At 40.1% G+C, this 22,667-nt stretch overlaps 1 pseudogene; it reads left to right on the top strand.

Moving 5' to 3' along the window:
* The first annotated feature begins 13,817 nt into the window (after positions 1-13,817).
* LOC130046084 (putative olfactory receptor 5AK3) lies at positions 13,818-14,745 on the top strand (annotated as a pseudogene).
* The last annotated feature ends 7,922 nt before the right edge of the window (positions 14,746-22,667 follow it).

Raw genomic sequence — 22,667 nt, 5'->3', positions numbered from 1 at the left:
AAACTGTAAAACAGTGACAGGGTTTCTCCTCACCATTTCAACTTCAACTCTGTACAAAGTGTTTTTCTTCCCTTTCTGGCAGCATTTATCATTCACTTTCATTGTTTATATAAGTGATTGTTTTCTCTGGACTTCTTGCCAGAGGTAGCAGGTCATATTATAGATCCTTTTCAACAACCCAAAGTTTGAATTGTGGGTCGTAGCACTAACCAAAGGGATAAAAATCAGAAGACGAAGGAAATGGAAAAGATTGTTTTTACACTGAAAGAACCCTAAGTAGGTATATCTAGCAAGTCACTGGGGAAATGATTTTCTGGATCCTGGAAATAAAATAAGAACCAAACACAGCATTTTAGACATGGTCTCCAGGGGTTATTAAGAAAAAGGGATAGAGAGAAAATATTGGCTGGACAGAGAATTTTAATGATGCTTTCACATACAAGGATGGAAGAAGGGAGGGTGGAGGGGTAAGTGGAAATGTGTCAGCAATGTTAAAAGAGATAAATCGAGTATTAGCAGTAAAGGTGGGAAATACTTGATTTAATTACAGTAGAAATGATATCTGCACCTGTATGTTCATTGTGGCACTGTTCACAACAGCCAGAATCAGGAAATAACCTGAGTGCCCAAGAACAGACAATTGGTTCAAGAAACACTGGTACAACTACACAATGGAATACTATACAGCTGTTAGGAAAGATGAAGTCATGAAATTTGCTTATAAGTGGAAGGACATGGAGAGTATAATACTAAGTGAAATGAGTCAGAAAGAAAGGGACAAATATAGAATGACTGCACACATTTGTGAAATATAAAATAAAATAATCTGAGACTGACACCCAAGGACAGTAGACAAAAGGGCCAGGAATATTGCCCCATAGTTGGAAGCCTCCCTCATGAGCTAAGTGAGAAAGAAGCTGGAATAGAGAAAGGATCACTAAGTCAATGGTAGTTGGAGGGATCCTTCGGGATGGGAGATGTGTGCTGAAAGTCGATAAAGGACAAACGTCTCTCAGTATCTGTATTGCCAACCATAATGCCCAAAAGTAGAGCGAGTATGGGGGAAATTGTCTGCCATAGAGGCAGTGTGAGGGCTGGGAAGGGGGATTTACTGGAAACATAGGTGGGGTGAAAGATGTGCACAGGTGGAGGGATGAGTGTTCAATCATTGTATGACTGAAACTCAAACATGAAAGCTTTGTAACTGTATCTCACGGTGATTCAATAAAAAAAAATCTGACTTAAGTCAGAGAGGAGAAACATATGAAACTAAGAAACAAATACCAAGGGAAGGTATGAATAAAAATTTATTTAACTTCAAATTTGGCTGACTTTGTAAAATTCAGTAAGATTCATAACAAGAAGGAAGCCGACATCCAGGCTGGAAAATGTGTCTTTATCATGCTGCCAATATATTCTTTAAAAAGTTATTTTGCTAATATTTGCAAGTTTATAATTTTTAAGCACAAATGGAGATTTAATATATGTATACCTCCTCAACTTTTATGTGATGACACCAACATGAAATTAGATGTTTATAGGGAACACAATGGTAAGTAGATTAGGATGTTGATCTTCTTAGGTCACCCACATAGTACCTACAGTACCCTCAGACCCACCCCATCCAACTGAATCAGATATGGGGATACTATCACAGGATATCAGGATGTCCCAAAGCACAGACTGAGAAGTTCTGGTCCATAACACTTCAAGAGATACATCTTAATTTTGTGGCTAGTGGTACAAGAAGAAAGGGTTCTTAATACTTTATTAGTATCACTGATTAAAATACTTATTCTACTATAAAGAGAAGAGAGTAGTGGTGCTCTCTGTCCCAGAACTCCCACTGCCTTATACACTCCAACAACCTACAGATTATGGAGACAATTTTCCATATCTTCAAAGCCCTGTTCCCTGGACCAAGAAAATATCTTATTTACAAAAGACAACTATCCTGTTTCAAATAGAATTAAACCCTACACCTCAAATGATTTGTGCTTGACCATTCCAACATGACCTAAAAAATCTCCCAATGAAGAACAATAGCCAAAGCTAGAAAATGCCTATACCTAATGATAAAAACTATAAATAAATAATTTTTCTTCTCATGACAAACATTCCATTCTTGGTAATTGCTGCCCAGGATCAAATACTATTCCAATTTCCCCTGTTTGATAGCACTGTAGCACTGTCTTCCCATTGTTCATCGATTTGCTCGAGCAGACACCACTAACGTCTCCATTGTGATATGAGGACCAAAAAAAAAAGTCTATGTGAATGAAATCAAAATCAGTCATTTGAAACTTTTTTCCCAGTACATTGAAATGATTGCACAAGAGCCATTTGAGTCCTTCTCATCAGGACAAGCCCAAACATTGACTTCCAGATAGAGAATTTGTGTTCTGATACATGTATTCTCAGGGGAAGAACCAAAACGAGCTGGAAAGACAATAAAGCCAGTGTGGTATGAACTGCATTGGTATATTCCTGTGCCTGAGAGCTCAATAGTCATATCCCTGAGCTAGGGTTCTCTTGACATAAGTCCACTTCTAACTCACTCTATGATCCTGACTGCCTATTTCTTTCTAGAACTTACCTCATGTATTCATAGATACTGAAATATAATACACTATTTTTATTTTTAGTAAAATGTATATTAAATTATTAATACAATGCCAGGTAGAGGTCAGTTTTCAGGGACTACTGCATCAGTTTCATAATTGTTCTCTTTGGTTTGCCTCTTTCTTTTTCAGCACCATTGAATTTTATGTTCTGTCAGGATTAAGTCCTCCAGTAATTTTTATGAAGGGTACCTATTGCTCATGAGTTACCTTCTAGCCAATCCATTTTAGGTACAAGAATCCCTCCACCTCCACAACCATTAACTTGTTTTGTTTCCTTCATAAAATTAAATACCAACTGAATTTATCCCCCTTGTTGGTCATATCATCTCAATAAAAAATAAATTCAAGTACAGAACTTTGGAAGTATTAGTGAATGAATGAATGAATGAATGACACTGGATATATCTAAGGTCAAGAACTGACTCCAGTTTCCAAGAACAAAACCACTAGGAGTTCTCCAATAGAGTCATCATTGGAGAATGGATTGTGAGGATCACCTTCAGAAACCATAGCACAAAGAACATCTACTTAGGGAGTTGACATTTTAGGGAATGGGAGGGTATTGGTCCAGCAGCATTCAAAGGCTACTCCTGGCTCTGTTCTTGAGGGTCACTCTGGCAGTGTTCAGGGATCAAACCTGGTTGGTCATAGACCAGACTAGCACAATATTGCACCTACTAACTCTCTGGAGCCAAGGAGTTTGCACTTTTATTTAAAAACACAAGAATAATAAAAACTAAAAAGAAAAAGATAGTATGATATTAGACTTGCATTGCAACTGGCACAGGTTCAATCCCCAGGATCTTATACTGGTCCCTGATACACCACCAGGAGGACCTCCGAGCACACATCCTGGAGTAAGCCCCGAGAACCATGGGAAATGGCACAGAATTCAAAAGAAAGGAGGAAAAGAAAGAATTCCAGGCAGTCCAGGACTTCAGTATTGTTATTATATTTGAGGGGTTCACTAGGACAGAAGTGCTACCTGTTTGGTTTCTCTTTGCCTTTATAACAAGCTTCATGAAACATCATTTGCCTTAGCTACAGAGGTTCTCCAACGGATGGCTTACTGGGTAGCCCAACTACTTAGAAGTTCCATAAAGAGTTCAAAGGAAGTCATATTTTGTCTCTCTGGAACCCTATTTGCTTTTCTCTATCTTCAATTTTGACAAAATCCCATACAAAATCTCAGTTTTTGAAATCCCTTCTATGTTTCTATTACAGGAAGAGTTCTATATTTGAGGTTTGTTTTGTTTTGTTTTAGTAATGTCTTATCTGACTTCTCTCTTTATTTGAAGCTATTGCTTCTATATTCCCCACCGTAATAAAATGACACCATTATTTACACAATTGATCAGGCTATCAATCCAGGAGTCAAGTTTCATTTATTTCTTTCTTCCACCATCTAAATTCAAACCAAGCAATTCTTGTCAACTCTGACTTCTCAAAACAGTGCAATTAAAATATTTGTAGTTTCTGGTTCACTTGAACTACAAATGACTCAAGCCTCTTTGTCTCAATTAGATGACTACATGAGCTTCATCAATGTTCTGACTTCCATCTCGGTGGGTTGGGACTTGCATTGCATACAGAACTCAATCCCTAGCTTTACAAGTGGTCCTCTGAACACCACCAGGAGAGATCCCTGAGCATAAAGTTAGGAGGAAGCCCTGAACATCACAAAATGTGGTTCAAAAGCAGTAATAATACATACAATGAAACTATCCAATTGTCACTGTCCCCATTTACTCCACAATGACTCTTATTCGCGGCCATGCGACATCTTATTATCTCATTCCTACTTTGGACAAACTGGTAGGCTACCAAATGTAACCTGTCCACACGGCAGAGTTTGGCAAACTCCCCATGGCGTACTCAATATGCCAAACACCAGTAACAATGATGGGTCTCATTCTCCTAACTCTGAAAGAGCCTTGAATATCCTCAGGGCTAGGATGAATGAGACGTTACTGGGGCCTGCTCGAGGCAATCGACGAATAACTGAATGGTCACGATCGTCGTTGACTCTTATCCTAACTAAAATAAACATCACGTTTTTCTCTACTGAGAATAGGCCATATATTAAAATGCCTTTACCCATTTTAATCAGTGGAGCGATAGCACAGTGGGTAAGGCATTTGCCTTGCAAGCGGCCAACCCGGGTTTGATTCCTCTGCCTCTCTCAGAGAGCCCAGCAAGCTACCAAGAGTATCTCACCCTCAAGGCAAAGCCTGGCAAGCTATCCACGACATATTCAATATGCCAAAAACAGTAACAACTAGTCTCACAATTTGTTGTGAGACATTACTGGTGCCCTTTCGAGCAAATCAATGAACAACGGGAGGACAGTGCTACAGTGCTACCCAAAGGCTATATATTAAAATGCCTTTGCCTGGTCTCTGATGCAGTTTGATCAAGTTGCCTCTAGAACACCAGACTGGTTTTTGTTTTTTGTTTGTTTGTTTTGCCTTTGAAATAAATACACACAGGCCAGGCTCATTCCAGTTCCCACACTACAGATTTGGAATCATCTTTTCCCTCAAGTTTGTCTTTTCCACTGAACCTTCTTCAAAATGATGTCTCTTTTAACCAAAGTGGCACCTTTGCAAACACACCATTATTCTGCAGTATGCTATATAGTTTATTGAATCACCATGAGATACAGTTACAAGCTTTCATGTTTTAGTAAAAATTATATAATGTTCAAATACACATCCCTCCACCAGTGCACATTCCCCACCACCAATCTCCCCAGCATACCTCCCCTTTCCCACCCTCCCACTGCCTCCGTGGCAGACAATTTCCCCCATACTCTGTCTGTACTTTTGGGCATTATGGTTTGAAATACAGATACTGAGAGGCCATCACTTTTGGTCCTTTATCTACTTTCAGCACATATCTCCCATCCTGAAGGATCCCTCCTACCATCATTTTCTTAGTGATCCCTTCTCTATTCTAGCTGCCTTGTCCCCCAGCTCATGAGGTAGGCTTCCAATTATGGAGCAATCTTCCTGGCCCTTGTGTCTACTGTCCTTGGGTGTCAGTCTCATGTTATTTTATTTTATACTCCACAAATGAGTGTAGTCCTTCCATGTCTGTCCCTCTCTTTCTGACTCATTTTACTTAGCATGATACTCTCCACTTATAAGCAAATTTCATGAACTCATCTCTCCTAAGAGTATGCTACATTCTTCAAACACCCTTATGAGAAATTATATTCCTTATTAGAGAGATGATATGCTAATTTATATTAGGATACAAGTTCCATGACAGTCATGTCTATACGTTTCTTCTCTTTGTGCCCAGTTCTACAACAGTGCTTAGAAAAACTTGGTGCTAACAATATTTCTCATACCAACTTAAGTACTTCTATAATTACTGAAGTTTGTTTTTTTCTTCAGGCAGATTAAAAAAAAACTTTCCATTTGAGTTCTTTTCAAATTGTGGGTCTGGCTCAACCTGATAAGTAGAACCTTAAGTTCAAACTTCAAACAGAATTATTTGCATTCTTGCTTCATCCTATGCCACCCATGAGGAGTGGTTGAGTCATCGATCATCTCAGAAGCTCAGCTCTTTAATATGTAAGATTCAGACAATCAGTACTGAAACCTTACAGTTGTGAGCAGATTAAATAAAATAATCTACATAAAGCCCTTTAGCTCATTGCTTCAAAATAACATGCTTTCTCAATAAATAATAATATTGGCATTGGTTTGTACTCACAAAATTAATCACCAAAAAAAGTAGAAGGGCTATATTTCTCTATCAGAGATTGTGCCTTTCTTATTTAAACGCATTCTTTTATTTATTTCTTCAATATTTAAATATATGCTACTTGCAAGCACAGTATTTGGTTCCATCTACACAAAAATATAATAATATTCTTGCCTTCAAGGTGTTCACCATCCAAGGCAAAAAAAATCTCTGTGATCTGCATTAGTAATTAGCACACAGGGACAAGGGGCAGATAAGATGGGCTATGGAGTGAAAGGGAGAAAGATCAAAGTCATGGGGTCTCAAGAGAAATCTCTGAGCACAGAGTCAGGAGTATGCCCTGACTGTTGGGTGTGGCCCTTCCAAAAAAAAAAAAGCAATCAAGTGCTTGGAAGGGGAAGCAGAGGAACATTTCCCTGAACTAAGAGACCCAGAAGTTCTTCAGAAGTGTGAGTAGTAGAATAATGAAGGGAGCAAACAGAGGGTTTCCAAAGGCCCTGCTGAGACAGCATCATTTGAAGACTGGCTGTGCCATCTTTGGAAAGTTTGGAATAGAGAATATTGGGAAAATTGTGAAAGGCCTAGAATTTGGCTTTTAAGGTAAAATGCCTAAATTTTATCTTAAAACATGTGGAAAGACACGTACAAGCATATCCCATGTCTTCATTTTTCCTAATAGCTGCATAGTATTCCATTGTATAGATGTACCATAGAAATGAGGGCCAAGAGGACTGGTCCACAGTAGGAAGTTTGCCACAAGGCTGTTGGGAGTGTATTTAGGACAAAGAAGGGACAACTGTGACAATGATAGTTGGAAAGGATCACTCTGGACAAGAACTGAATGCTGAAAGGAGGTAAAATGATATGCATGGTACCCTTTCTGTAACAGTATTGCAAACCATAGTGCCTAAAAGTAAAAAGGGAGGGTATAAGGGGAGAGAGAGAGAAAGACAGACAGAGAGACAGAGATGCATTTTTAAAAAGCATGTAGGAAGCCATGGGATAAATTTATCTGGCGGAGATATAGCAACAGATGTGCATTTGAGAAAGACTAGAATTGTGGAAGATGAGATTTTTGTGTAGATCGATTAGAAAGCTTCTCCTGTCACTCTGAGTAGAAGCAGAAAGTGTATGAATTAAGCAATGACAATGGAAAAGAGGTAGAAAATAATTAAAGAAGAGATAGAATTAATCAAACTTCAGCAAGTCATTCCAATAAGACCACTTTGAGAAGCCAAGGCATGGCCAATGGAAGGAAATCATTTTAGACTGAGAACCAGTTTTTCCTCTTCTGCTCTAGGAGTTGGTGCAAGAGCCATTGTGAATAGCCAATGATCAAGATCTAGTGAAAAATAGATGGGTGTAAAACATGACTAGCAAAATTCATCACAATTAGTAGATTAAGCCTGGATTATCCTTGTGGCATAGTTGACAATTGAATCAATTGATGTGCAACAAAAAGAGTATCTGTTACTTGGTAGGTAAACAACAGGCTCAAATCTATTGTATACTGAAATTAACAAGGATGGATTAAATAAATTATGATACAATCCTAAATCCATGAAACTTAGGCTAAAGTCTATGAGAAGTTCAATAACTTTCTCTGTTGACTCAGTCAATAAATGACAGAGCCTGGCATTGGACCAGGAAGAATGACTCTGAGAGTTCCTGTTTTAAACTCCTGTACTGTAACAAGCTATCAGAATGGTCACCATTTAGTATTCTATGAGATCATTGAATATAAGGAAGAGGAAATAAATGGGAATTTCTAAGAACCTTTTGTTATTAATCTATAGATTCTGTCAGGTCATCAAGTGTAGGATAACATTAGTTTGTCCTTTCTGCCTTGCCAAAGGGAGCTTAGGTTTATTGGGTTGCACCCATTCACAGTGCTCCTGAGACACTCCCATTCCTCTATGTTTATCTGTAACCTCTTTCTTTGTGCTCTGCTTCCCCAACTGGTCAATCACCTTTATCTCCTAATTAGATTCTGTTAACTTGCAAATATTGCTTTTCTCTTCTCCTTATGTCCTTTGCATAGTTAATTCAGAACAATGTCCTTTTTCTATAGACACAAGAAGACGGTTAACGCTATGCTTTTCATTTTATTGCTAACTCCCAACTAACTTGGGAGTTAATTGACTCCAAATAATATTCACTCCTGGGCATCTGTTCTCTCTACCTAAGCCTCAATTGCCCTTACTTCCTAGCACCTCAAAAGTAGGGTCCCAACAAGGGACTGCATGGATCCAGGGCAAGCTGTGAGCTACCCTGGCATCGAAATGGGCCAGGCTAAAGCACCATAATACTTAAATATAAGTTAAGAGCATGGTCACGGACAAATTCTGTCATTATCCAAAAAGTAACAACTAAATTAGGACCCTGCTAGGGTTAGGAAAGATATAATTTGGCCTGAGCACTATAGTCTGGGATCTACAGCGAGATGTTCCCAGGAGAGCCACCCTACAAGCTTAATGTGTTTCTTACTGTGCCCATACAAAATAACTAATATTAAGAAGTAGAATTAAAATGAATGCTTAATGGTTTTTGGACTAAGGAAAGGATAAAAACCCCTAGGTGATATTTCATCCCTGAGCCGGATCTCCTGGCTGCAGGCGATCAGGAAGGGATTTGATATGTTGATTGTCCTACCAGACCTAGGTGTGCTTGCTGCCCCCAATGCTGGGAAGTGGGAAGAGCCTAGAGAGAGACCAAGGCAGAGAGCCAGAGCACGGAGAAACAAGTGAGCAAGGGAGACAGGAAGAGACTGGAATGAGATTGGAACAGGCACGTGGGGAGAATGGAATAAACGGCAACTGATCATCAACCAGCCTGGCCCTCGTTTCCCTCTTCATCCACCCATGGCATCGGCCATCCCAGGTGGGGAAGAGGCTCAAGACCACCGAACACAGGTGGCAAGAGAGAGCTGAGATATTCCTAGTGGTTTGGTGATTACACAATCTGCTGTCTGGGTAAATGGAGACTTTAATTCTATGAGTTTACTGGACAGTTGTGTTCAGGAAGAATACATACAGAGTTCACTGAAAGGATCTTCGAGAACTATGGGGCAATGCTCTGGGACTTTCTTCAAATGGTCACTACTTGGAACCTGAGTGATAGCACAGCAAATCAGGTGCTTGTTTGATCCAGGTTTGATCCTCAACCCCACTCCCACCTCACCATGATCCCCTCAGCAGCACCAGGAGTGATCTCTGAGTACAGAGCTGTGAGCACTGCCAGGCATGGCTCCAAAACAAACAAACAACAACAGAAAAAAAAAAACCACACATTAAATAACCACTGTTTTAATTAAGTGAGACACAGAAATAATGCAGTTTTAAAAGTATGTGGCTGTCGAGGCTGGAGCAATAGCACAGCAGGTGGGGTGTTTGCCTTGCACACAGCTGACCCGGGTTTGATTCCAAGCATCCCATATGGTCCCCCAAGAACGACCAGGAGTAATTCCTGAGTGCATGACCCAGGAGTAACCCCTGTGCAAAGCCGGGTGTGACCCAAAAAGCAAGAAAAAAAAAGTATGTGGCTGTCTTCCCTGATATTGGGGACAGTTTTGATTAAAGATAGTATTTGGTAAGGCCAAGAAAGTATACGTATATGACAATGACAATAATCACAGCAATGAAAAGAAAAAGAGAAGCACCCAGATTTGGGAATTTCTAAATGTTATAAATGAGCTAATCAGGGCCAAAGCTGTAATATTTGTAGTAAGGCATTTGCCTGGCATGCAGTCAACCTGGGTTTGATCCCCGGATGTCCCATACCACGCCCTGAGCACCAGTCAGGAGTAATTCCTGCGTGTAGAGCCAGGAGAAACCACTGAGTATCACCGGGTTGGATCAAAAATAAATAAATAAATAAAAATAAATAAATAAACCTGCTAATCCTGTTCATGGCAAAACTCTTCCCAATTCTTAAAGTTCACTTTAAAAATTCGTCATTTCATAATTGAAACCCAAGCACAAAAATTTGTAAGTCTGCAACTGTACCTCATGGTGTCTCACTAGTAAAAATTTTTAAAAAAATGTGCATGTTCACTTCCTCATTAGTCTTCCAACACCCCCAACTATTCCATGACCAGCCCCAGGGTAGAACAAAGTTCTCAAGCTCATAGAAGTAAAGAGAATACATGTCCCTATAGGACAGAAATTTGAAAAAAATATATATTTAATAGTCTCAGCTGGGAAACTCAATACAAAACATTCCACTCAGTCTCCAGAGTTTTGAGATTCTCATGGGAAAGAATCCTACTCCCACAGCCCCACAAAATATGTCCCTCATTTGTAGTAAAAACATCACCTAAAGCTAGAGTAAGAAATGAATATTCTCATGTAAATATCACTCTTTTCTAAAAAATAACGCACTGTATTTTTTTAAGCCAAGATACATGGCTATAATATAGTGAACAGAAAGCCAAAGTCTAGAAGCCTGGGAAATATATCAGAAATTTTATCTTTGGCTCTTTGCACACTCTAGAAAAGTCTCCTCCTGAAAGTGAGAAGTGGTAACAGGGTATCAGAATCTGAGGATGAGAGAGTTAGGTGCATTTTAGATGATCAGTTCTCAAAACAAACCTCAAATATTGTCAAAATTCAGGCCAAGTTTTGTGGCTGAATTAATTCATATTACTACCTACTACTATGGAAAGGGAAGAACTGGGGTCTAGAATCAAAATTTACTTAAGAATAACTTAGAATAGGACCTTGAGTGTATGGAGTCAGGTGATGGGAAAGATTATATAATATTAAAGGGTACTTTCATATCTGTCAGATCTAGAGGAATATATTCAGGAGACCTATGGTGCTATATTGAGACTTGACTCATCTCTGCTTTAAGTCAAACAGAGCAGGTCACCTTTTCAATATCAGCTATGAATCATTGCATATGTGCAGGACACAACAGAAAATGGGTGAGAGAGACAAAGTTCCACTATGATTTTCCTCTAAGCCTGAAGGAATCAATTTCCTTACTGGTGGTGTGATGAAAATGGATAAGGTAATTTAGTTTGGCTAGGTGTTCCAGGGAAAATAAAGAATTAACTGTATTATTGATGGAGCAAACAAAATTATATTCTTTTAATGTATTATTTCATGTATTATGACCATGTAATGAGGACTAATTCAAAATGCTGGCCTTGTCCTGGCCATTGTAAATGTCATTATCAAGAGTCTAGATTCAGAGAATGCTGACCTAATCTAGCTTCCTCTGATAAATGCTTCTACCCACTAGATGTTGTCTTTTTTCAAATGATATATTTTCAGATATTTTTAATAGCAAATTAACCCAAAAGGGGGGAATTTGCTCTAACTTTTCTGTCCTTCACCCTCAAAATGTTGACCTGGAAAGAATGATTTCTTGTTCTATTACAACAAAGTTATTCCATGCTGCTCATTTATCAAAACAGTTCTAGAGAAGAGAATATCATCTCAATAACTGGTTTTGTTTCCTGCACCCCACTACTAGAACACTTTTTACTGCAATCACCTCAATATAGGTACCTGGTTCACTCAGACTTCCTGATAGCAAAGGAACCTACTAGCAATGCACCAGAGATGTGACTTCTCCTCCAATAACCAATTTCTTCTATTAATATTTCACATATATAAATGTGTAGAATCATATGTGAAACAATTAGAGGAGCTACACATTTAGCTGGGATACAATTGAAAATCCAAATAAAGCCAAAAATTTAATTTCCTTATAGTTCCATTAATAACTCAGTATCCAGTTATCCTTTATAAAGTAACCACTGTCACTGTCACTGTCCTCTCGTTGTTCATCAATTTTCTCTAGCGGGCCCAGTAACATTGTGAGACTTGTTGTTACTGTGTTTGGCATGTCGAATATGCCACAGGAAGCTTACCAGGCTCTGCCAGACGGGCATGATACTCTTGTTAGCTTGCCAGGCTCTCTGAGAGTGGCAGAGGAATCAAACTGAGGTCGGCCAGGTTGGCCACATGCAAAGCAATGCAAAGCACCCTACCCACTATGCTATCACTCCAGCCCTCCAGTACCCACAAAAATGTATAATCTAGAATGCGTATCATTTTCTTGGTGTGTCTTGTTTCTCCCTCTTATACTTATGTTTTGGAAGATAGAGTTATTTGACCTTCTACTTTTTTACAGGTAGCCTTATTCCCTTGGTTCTGCAGTTAGCAGGTGAGTCTTAATTGTATTTTATACTCACAAATGAAAGAATGACTTGTGAAGCTATCCCCTAGAAAGGAGCTGCCTGCTAAGGATAAAGGTCCAAGTATATTGAAACTTTCAAATACATGGGAATCATAAACATAAGTTATTAAATTTCTTTCTCTAAGTCATGTTACTACTATCAGGAGCAGGAGCTTCTACCAGTTATAAAATAATAAATCTCCTCCCCCCCCCCATGAGACCCTAAGTTGCCGCCCACGAACAAGCCCTCTGGTTGCTGATCGAGCTGCTTATCAACCATGATCCCAGAGACTCAGAAACAAAGCTCAGAACACAGTGTCTTTTGGCAGAAATCCCTCCAGATTTAATTATTAAAACTTCAGAATTCCAAAAATCATGTGGCCACTATTGCGGCCGGGCATCATCATATGCAATTCATAATCAGCAAACATCAAAAAACAAATTAATTGTCTAATGTTGCCTTTTCGGCAGATCTGAGTGTTGGGGTAAAATCTCAAATAATGATGGTGGGTTTGGTGTCGAAGTATTGAATGTAATCAAAGTAGAGAGAGAATAATGTGGAAATTGTCTGCCACACAGGTAGGGAGAGGGAGTGGGATGGGAGAGGATACTGGGGTTTTTGGTGGTAGAAAATGTGCACTGGTGAAGGGCCGGGTGTTTCATTATTGTATGACTGAGACTTAAACCGAAAACTTTGTAACTGCTCTCACGGTGTTTCAATATAAATAAATAAATAAATAAAATAATAAATCTCTGAGAATGTTATCAGTTGCTAAAATATTACAGATTTATGTTTTAAAATTACATTTCTAAAATATATAATAACATATATAGTGAAAGTACTTGCTAATCAATTTCTAATAATTATGTAATAGATGTTAGTTTGCTATTAAATTTTTATTTTAAAAATAGATTTATATCTCACATATTACTTTCTATGTATTAGATTCTTATCAAGAAAATAGAAAATATATTTGATAAGGTAAAGACAGTAATTAGAGAATTCATGAGAAGTTAATTCAAATAAAAAGCTAGTGACTCTGAGAGTAGTTTTCTTTATAAGGAATCTCAAATATTTCTTATCTTTTCTAGGTTCTTCCCAGCACTTTTTTTAGGCTTTCAACAGCCATGAAGGGGCCGAAGCAATAGGATAGCATGGAGGGCCTTTGCCTTGCATGCAGCTGACCCAGGTTGATCCATATGATCCTCCGAGCATCTCCAGTAGTGATTATTAAGTGCAGAGCCTAAGCAGCAAAAAAACAAAAGTAGCAAAACAACAACAAATCAACAGCCATGAAACCTGAGAATAGCAATGAAGTGACTGAATTCATTCTCCTCGGATTTGGTGACCAACACAAATATCACTACATCCACTTTGTTTCATTTCTACTCATCTACATAACCTCCATGGTGGGTAGCGCTGGAATGATCTCACTCATCAAGACTGATTCCAGACTCCAAATACCTATGTACTTCTTCCTACAACATTTGACCTTTGTGGATATCTGTTATACCTCTGCTATCACTCCCAAAATGATGCAAAACTTCATAGCAGAAAATAAATCTATACCATTCTGGGGATGTGCAGTCCAATTACTAGTTTATGTGATATTCGCAACTGATGACTGCTACCTCTTGGCTGCCATGACCGTGGACCGTTATGTGGCCATCTGTCACCCACTTCGTTATTCCACAATCATGCCTCAAAGAGTTTGCATTCAACTGGTAGCCGGGTCATATGTGGTGGGCTCAGTTAATGCTTCTGTGCACACAGGCTTTACATTCTCACTGTCCTTCTGCGGGTCTAATTCTATCAATCACTTTTTCTGATGTTCCACCAATTCTTGCCCTTTCTTGCTCCAGTATTGACACCAATATCATGCTACTTGTTGTGTTTGTGGGGTTTAACTTGACATTCACTGTGTTGGTGGTCATCATATCCTATATCTACATCCTGACTGCCATCCTGAAGATCTCTTCTGCAGCAGGGAAGAAAAAGGCCTTCTCCACCTGTGCCTCCCATCTGACAGCTGTCATTGTTTTCTATGGAACTCTCTCTTACATGTACTTACAACCTCCCTCCGATCATTCCCAGGAGAACATGAAAGTGGCCTCTGTATTTTATGGCATCGTGATACCCATGTTGAACCCCCTGATCTACAGTTTGAGAAATAAGGAGGTCAAAGAAGCTATAAAATTGATGGGGAAAAGGATTTTGTAAGTTGGACTCAAACTTTCATACATCAAATTACCCTATAAAAAATATTTAACACCGTTATTTTTCTGATCATTAACATCTTAAATTGATGCTTGCTCTTCTTAGAATTTGGAAGATAATATCTCATGTAAATAATATTCTTTTAAATGTATTTTGAAAGTATATATATATATATACTAATAATGAGAAACTGAGTTTTTAAAATATTATTAAGTAAAATACATAGTCTTTACAACATATACTCTTGTTTTAAAATACATAATGTTTTAAAATTAGACAATATCAATTTTTATTTATTCAATGTCAAAATTGAAGGTCATTACTTTTCACTATTCAAGCAAGTTTCTTAAACTGTCTACAAAGAGGTATTTAATATAGTGTGCTTAAATTTTTTATAAACCTTAGTATAAGATAAGCTAAGTGCTTTCAAAGTAATTTAAAAAGGTTATCTTTTCACATAGTAAGATCATATTAGTTCAATTCTTAAGCACAAGCACTTAAAAGTACTGATTAACTATGTCAGTCTATGACTTTACTGATGGTCACTAGTTACCATCTTTATCTGTATTTATTTTGCAAAAAGCATAGAAGCTTCTCAAAACATTTTCTGTACTACTCCAATTAGTATGGAATATAAATAAAGTATATCTAAAAACATAGTGTCATACAGTTATGAAAGTGCACCAAATCATGTCAGTCCAGGCCAATCATTTAAATTGATTTAAAAATATACATAAATAAACAAATGATGTGGCCATCGCACATCCTGAGAACTGGCACTCAATGCCAAAGAAGACTTTAATACACAATGTGGAAGCCCCCATAGAATGTCACCCTGAACATCCAGAGGTTACTGCCTCTTATTCTATTCCCCACCCCCATTTCTTGAAGGTAATCTATGATCGTCCATGACTCCTGAGCTATTTCTGAGGCAGGATATAAGAGACTTACCGTAGAAAAATCTACCCCTGGACCACAGACAAGGCCCTCCCACACAGAGGCCTTAAAACAACAGCTGAGGAGATGAGGCACAAGAGTCTGAGATTTGGGAGACTCCAGGTAAAACAGTTCCATCAAAAGATGTTTTATCACTGGTTAATTATATTTGTTGCCTTGATGTTTTTTGTAACCCTCACAGCATATCTAGGCCCAGTTTCTATTGAGGTATCCTCTAGCCCCTTTCATTTCGCCTCTGACCAGTCTGGGACCACGCAGTTCCAGTCAGCTAGTTTCACCTGGTCTGGCAGCATTGGGAATTGATCCTGAAGAATGTTCCCCTATGCTCATTAATCAAGTGCAATTAACCAGAGAACTTGAGTATGCTCAGATTGGTTTTTTTTTTTTCACTAAAACTTGAACTAAAAGTGGATGTTTGGGACCCTGGAGGGGCCCCCGAAGTGGTGCCTCTTTGTCCCGGATTTGCCTGCTGCTTTGTGAGAAAACTTCCGTGGGGAGGGACGCTGCCTTCTCCAGGATGAGGGGTCCTTGGGAAAGCTGAAAATCAATGTGGAGATTCCAAATAGATTTTCCACATCGCACCGTTCCCCACCCCCCTCCCCCCCACACACACACACATCTTCTCCCCTAAGATTAGTGTTTGAGGGGAAAATAATGCCCACTTGAGTGTCATAAGCCGGGGGCTCTGTGTATTATCCATATAGGGGCCTCACCTGTCCGGGTCAGGCCTGCAGCAGCAGTGCCACACCTGCCAGCATCCATCTGGCCGGCTTCTCTTTGCTCTTCTGCCTAAAAATCCAGACATAGTTGGGCCCCCTAGCTTTGGTTCTGTATGCAGGGCACTTGTAGGTGTTCTTGGTCTCCTGCGTGTCCATGATGATGGCTCTGGTGAAGATGATGCGCATCAGGGACGTCAGCTCCTTGAGGCAGGCCTCCGTGATGGTAACACCTGCAGGTCCCATCAGGCACCTGGGGCAGAGGGTTCAGCATTGGTACTGAGATCTCTGTTGCTGGCAATAAATGTTTCTGTTTTGTCAAAAAAAATATATGATTTATCAGATTTGGGTATTAAATGTCTTATGATATGTTGCGCGGCCACAAAGGGCCACGCAGTCCCTAAAGCAGCCTGGAGCGAGCGTGGCAGCAGCTGGGTAGTAGATATTGGTCGATGAGGTATTTATCTGGCACCAGCAGGGTGGCTCTTATGGGTGTGATTCCTGGGTCACTGGAGATTAGGAGAAGCAGGCAGAGGATCTGTTTCCAGGTCCTGTTAAGCCTTGAGTCCAAGGTCACAAAGTTCCACCTTACCTGGTTCTGTGGGGCTTCACTCATCCATGGTAACTCACAGTTCCAGAAGGCTGAAACTGAACTTTGGACATGAGAGTCTCCCAGTGGACTGTTCCACAACAAAATTGACCACATCATATTCAATTGATGGTTTTGCCTGACCAATGTCGCTGTTGACCCAAAATTTGAAACAGGATCAGACCTCCATTTCCTTTGTGCAAAATTCTACTTCATGAAGCAGGGATAAATGACTGCAAAGTTTAAGAGGAGAACTGCCAGAATGACCACCAACTGGATGTTCTTTGCCACTATTGCAGCAACGTCGGATGATGCCATCATTGACAACATCGATGAGGAATACAATCGACTTGTTCAACACTTCCGTGACTGCGTGAGAAATGCCGAGAGTGGAAAGCCACAAACAGATGTCTGTCTTCGAAAACTCTAGAGCTCATTTGCCAACGTGGCTTGGTGCAAGCCGCAGGCAATCACAAGTTAACATCTGGGCTCGCAAAGCTGTGCAGAGAAGCAATAAAGGAAAACTTCAAAGAGAGAAGAACAGCAGTGTTGACCGATATGGCAGAAGCCAGAAAAGTATTCACAACGCTCGTCTGTCCTTTGCCAACTACAAGATGACTGTCCTCTGACGTCCTGATGGATCTAACACATCTTCCAGATAGGGCAATGGAGAAGATTATCCATGACTTTTATTTGGATCTCTTCAACAGCCACGTCCATCTGCCCACATACCAAATTCTGCAGGATGGACATGTTGTTCCCAACATTCTCCCTTCCAAAATCTGACACACCATTTTGTCGGTGAAGAAGCGAACAGCACATGGCCCAGACAAGGTCAGACCCGAATACCTGAAAAACCTGCCATCAGTACTCATTAATACACTGGCTTGGCTCTTCACACACTACATGTCTGAATGCAAGGTTCCATCCCAATGGAAAACCAGCAGGATCATACTACTGTATAAGAATGGAGACATCCACAACATTGGCAACTATCGCCTGATCTGCTTGCTGTCTGTCATCTACAGGTTGTTCATTCAAGTCATCCTGAGTAGAATAGGCAGAACACTAGATGAAGGACAATCATACGAGCAAACCGAGTTCTGAAAAGGATTCAGCATGATAGACCATATCTACACGGTGACCAAGCTCATTGACTCTCCTCAGGAGTTCAAGATGCCACTTTATCTAACGTTCATCAATTTAAAGAAGACCTCTGATTCTGTTGAGATTGAAGCAGTCATCGAAACCCTAGCCAAACAGGTTATAAACTCAGTATATCACGATCCTCCATGAGCTGTAATTAGGATCCACCACCAGGATCTCACCATTTTACAAGAAAGTGATCATCAACATAAAGAGAGGGGTTCGGCAGGGGGATACCATGTCACCAAAACTCTTCAGTGCCACCCTCGAGAACCTCATGCGATGACTGGAATGGGAATAAATGGGAGTGAAGTTAGACAGTTGGCAACAACACCACCTCCGCTTCTCTGATGACATCATTATAATAACACCAAACATTAGCCAAGCAGCACAAATGCTGGCCGACTTCAACTGTGACTGTGGAAAGGTCAGACTGCAGCTGAATCTCACCAAGACAATGTTTATGAGAAACGGTCTCGTTCCTGATGTTCCATTTGCTGTCAATGGAATTATCATCTCCGAATGCAGCAGCTATGTGTACCTGGGTCGAGAACTCAACATGAGGAATGACTTGGCGCCAGAACTGCACAGGAGGAAGAGAGTGGCATTGAATGCCTTCAGGAGTGTAGAAGAAGTTGTTAAGAGGACGAAGAACCTCTGGCTCCAGGCACATCTTTTCCACTCCACCATTCTTCCTGCACTAACATACTCCTTATGTTAGTGGCCCTACGAAAACAGGATGAGAACACTATTCAGATCACCCAAAGAGGAATTGAAAGAGCTGTGCTTGGAGCATCACACTTCACTCAAGTGGGAGAAGGAATCTAGAGTTCTGATATCCGTTGACAATAGAAGATCAGGGACACTGCCTCATTTGCCAAGGTGTAGAAAATCAGATGGGCCAGACACGTACTGCAATTAAGAGACGACCACTGGATTAGAGCTGTTACTGACTGGATTCCACTGTACATCAAAAGGACACATGGACACCCACCTTTAAGATGGTCAGACTTCTTCGTCAAAACCCTGAACAGTTTGAGGCTCTTCATGTTCCTGGAGTGAGCAGACACTATTGGGCTACACTAGCACGTGACAGGGACAAATGGAGACATTACTGGCGCTCACTCAAGCAAATCAATTATCAGCAGGATGACAAGTGATACAAGTGATCAGATTTGGAGAAAGTTTTTGTTTTCCTGGTCGAGTATACATGTGTCTGTTCTGGCACCTTTTTCCTGCTTAGCATGGGGGTAGGATCCTTGGCACTCTAGGGGACAGTGAGACTATGACGTAGCCAGCATGTGGGAAAGAAGGAGCAATCACAACAGTCCTACACCTGACTGCCAAACTTGTTATGAAGAGGATGCTAAGTCCTGACTTTTCAACCAAAGTTGATTTTCCTCCACTAAAAGGCAAACCACATTCTGGAATTGCAGCTCTTGTGATAAGAAATGTTGATCGTCAATTAACCATCCTATGATGGCCACCCTCCTTCCTATGTGTGCTTCAGACTAACTAAGTCTGGCTTTCTCTTCTCAGAAGAACGAAAAATTTCTCTCTAACAACCTTATAGCCAATCAGTACATGTAATCTTTTATTTAATATTGTGGTTTAATAAAGTTAACCCTTAAAAGAGGAAATATTTGGGGGCTGAGTGATTCATGTTACTGTCATTAGGAATTCTTTTGCTCATTATGAACTTTTTACAGTACAACTGCTTCAAATTTTCTCTTTATAAATTAAATTTGGCATATTTTTACGTGTCTGTCACTGTCACTGTCCTCCTGTTGTTCATCAATTTTCTCGATGAACCAGGTAGGGTATTTGCCTTGCATGCAGCCTACCCAGATTCAATTCCCAACATCCCAGACAGTGCCCCAAGCATCACCAGGTGTAATTGCTTTACATCGCCAGGTGTGACTAAAAACGCTCCCCCATGCCCCTCCCCCGCAAAAAGAGGAAATATTTGTCTAGGGCTTTAGGAAAAAAAACAGAATGAATGGGGTTCAGAATTTTAAGATTTTACTAACAATATAAAAATGAACCAAGTGGAAATATACAATGTAAGTAAGTAAGTAAGTAAAGGCCCTCCCGTTGATCGTCGATTTGCTCTAGCGGGCCCAGTAACGTCTCCATTGGAGACTTTGTTGTTACTGTGTCTGGCATATCGAATACTCTCGGTAGCTTGCCGGGCTCTCCGAGAGGGGCGGAGGAATCGAACTCGGGTCGGCCATGTTGGCTGCGTGCAAGGCAAACGCCCTACCCGCTGTGCTATCGCTCCTAGGGACAATAGGCTCTGAAGTTAAGGTTAGTTAGCTTGGAATTTCTTTTTTTCAGATAGCCATATTTTTACTAATTATGGTGAAAAATCAATTATATAGACGTACACGTATGAAAATATGTTCTTAGACATGTAAAAGGAAGTGGAGCGATAGCACAGTGGGTACGGTGTTTGCCTTGCACGCGGCCAGCCCGGCCAACCCAAGTTCGACTCCTCCAACTCTCTTGGAGAGCCAGGCAAGCTACCGATAGTATCTCACCCGCACGGCAAAGCCTGGCAAGCTCCCTGTAATGTATCCGATATGCCAAACACAGTAACAACAAAGTCTCACAATGGAGACATTACTGGGCCAGTTCGAGAAAACTGATGAACAACAGGAGGACATTTTATTTCTACTCATCTACAGTGACAGTGACAGACATGTAAAATAGGTCAAATTTAATTTATACAGAGAAAATTTGAAGCAGTTGTACTGTAAAAAGTAATGAGCAAAAGAATTCTTAATGACAGTAGCATGAAAATGACATTTATCCTCTAAGGAAAGTTTAATTGCTATTTAGCCGAAAGTGACTACTAGACATTGTTGTTTCTAATGCCAACTCAGCACTGGAAGTTCACCTTCTCACGGGAGCAAGTGTTGATCCCTTAGGTCCTAGGTATAAATTCCCCAATTAGAAGGGATCACACAGAGCTACCTGGGTCAGAAATCAGCCTGCACCAGAAGTAAAACCTGGAGGACAATCTGGTCTAAGTGAGACAAAGCAGAGTGAGGTATGGTGGAACTAAGGGGCAGCGCCAAGTTCTAGTAAGGTTCATCCCCAAACCAGGAATAATCTTGGTGTGGGGAGAAATGGAATGAGGGAAATAAATTCGACTGAATGTTCCTGGGAAGAATGTGAATGAACCAAAGACTCAGAGATTGTATGAACCGAATGAATGAGCGTAGTGAGAGTGATGATGGAGGGAATGTGGGAAGGAGAGTAAATGTGACGTCTCGGTATGTATCAAGACCAATGTTTTCCACTCACTATTGAATTCTTAGCCCTATGCTGAGAATTTTATAGAAATCACCTCAGTTTAATTTCACTGCATCACAAAATTCAAAGCAATTCAAATTTTTTTAAAAGAGGAGGTTTACATGTTTAGTAGGTTCTCTCTGCACCTCAATGTATAATAATAACCACTAAGAAAGAGAGAATGAGAGAGAGACAGAGAGAGAGAAATAAATGAAGAAGAAAAGTGACTGACATAGAAGCAAGCAGGGGTGGGGGACAGGAGGGAAACTGGGGACATTGTGATGCGAAGTGTACACTGGTGAGGGAACAGATGTTGAAATAGTGTATAACTGACATCCAATCATGAAAAACTTTGTAACTGTGTTTCTCACAGTGACTCAATAAAAAAGGTCAATTAAAAAATTTAAAGGATAGCTGTTAAAATTATGACAGTTTTTCATGAGTGAAGAAATACAGGACAAGGATAGTGGGAGTCGAAGAAAGCTTTGTTTTAAAAAATGCCCACATGATATCTACTACTCACAATTTGTTTTGACATATTTTTCTTGCTATTATATGATCACCTTTCTATAAGAGTGGATATTTGCCTATGAATAACTGAATAAATGAAGTGTGAGTGACTGATGACTTTATTGGAAGCTACCAACCTATAGCTTTCTGGATGTTGATGCATAATATGAATTTACTCTGACTTGTTTAATGTTCTAAGAATGTTTGGTCCCTAGTTCTAAATGTTTCCTTGTATAGACTGTCATAAAATGAAATGAACAGCATTATCCTGAAAGCAACTCCTTGGTCCCCATTGCAGGGGATAGAACCGAGGCTGGCAAGTGGTACAAAACCATTATCTCCATGAAATGTTGGAACAAGAATTCACACCCAAATCTGCCTGATTGTTTTCTATGTACCCTATGCATGCTGTATAAACAAATTAAAAATATAGATTATTCCGTAATATAGTAAAAATACTTACGAATGTGGGCTGGAGCCATAGCACAGTGGTAGGGCATTTGCTTACACGTGGCCAATATGGCAGACCTGAGTTTGATTCCTCCGCCCCTCTCGGAGAGCCCAGCAAGCTACCGAGAGTATCTCGCCTGCACGGCAAAGCCTGGCAAGCTCCCCATGACGTATTCGATATGCCAGACACAGTAACAACGAAGTCTCCAATGGAGACGTTACTGGGCCTGCTCGAGCAAATCGATGATCAACGGGAGGAC

Source organism: Sorex fumeus, unplaced genomic scaffold (assembly GCF_029834395.1).
Source record: "Sorex fumeus unplaced genomic scaffold, SorFum_2.1 ptg000007l, whole genome shotgun sequence".
In the NCBI taxonomy this organism is placed as follows: Eukaryota; Metazoa; Chordata; class Mammalia; order Eulipotyphla; family Soricidae; genus Sorex; species Sorex fumeus.
This window is presented reverse-complemented; position numbering and strand designations above follow the sequence as displayed.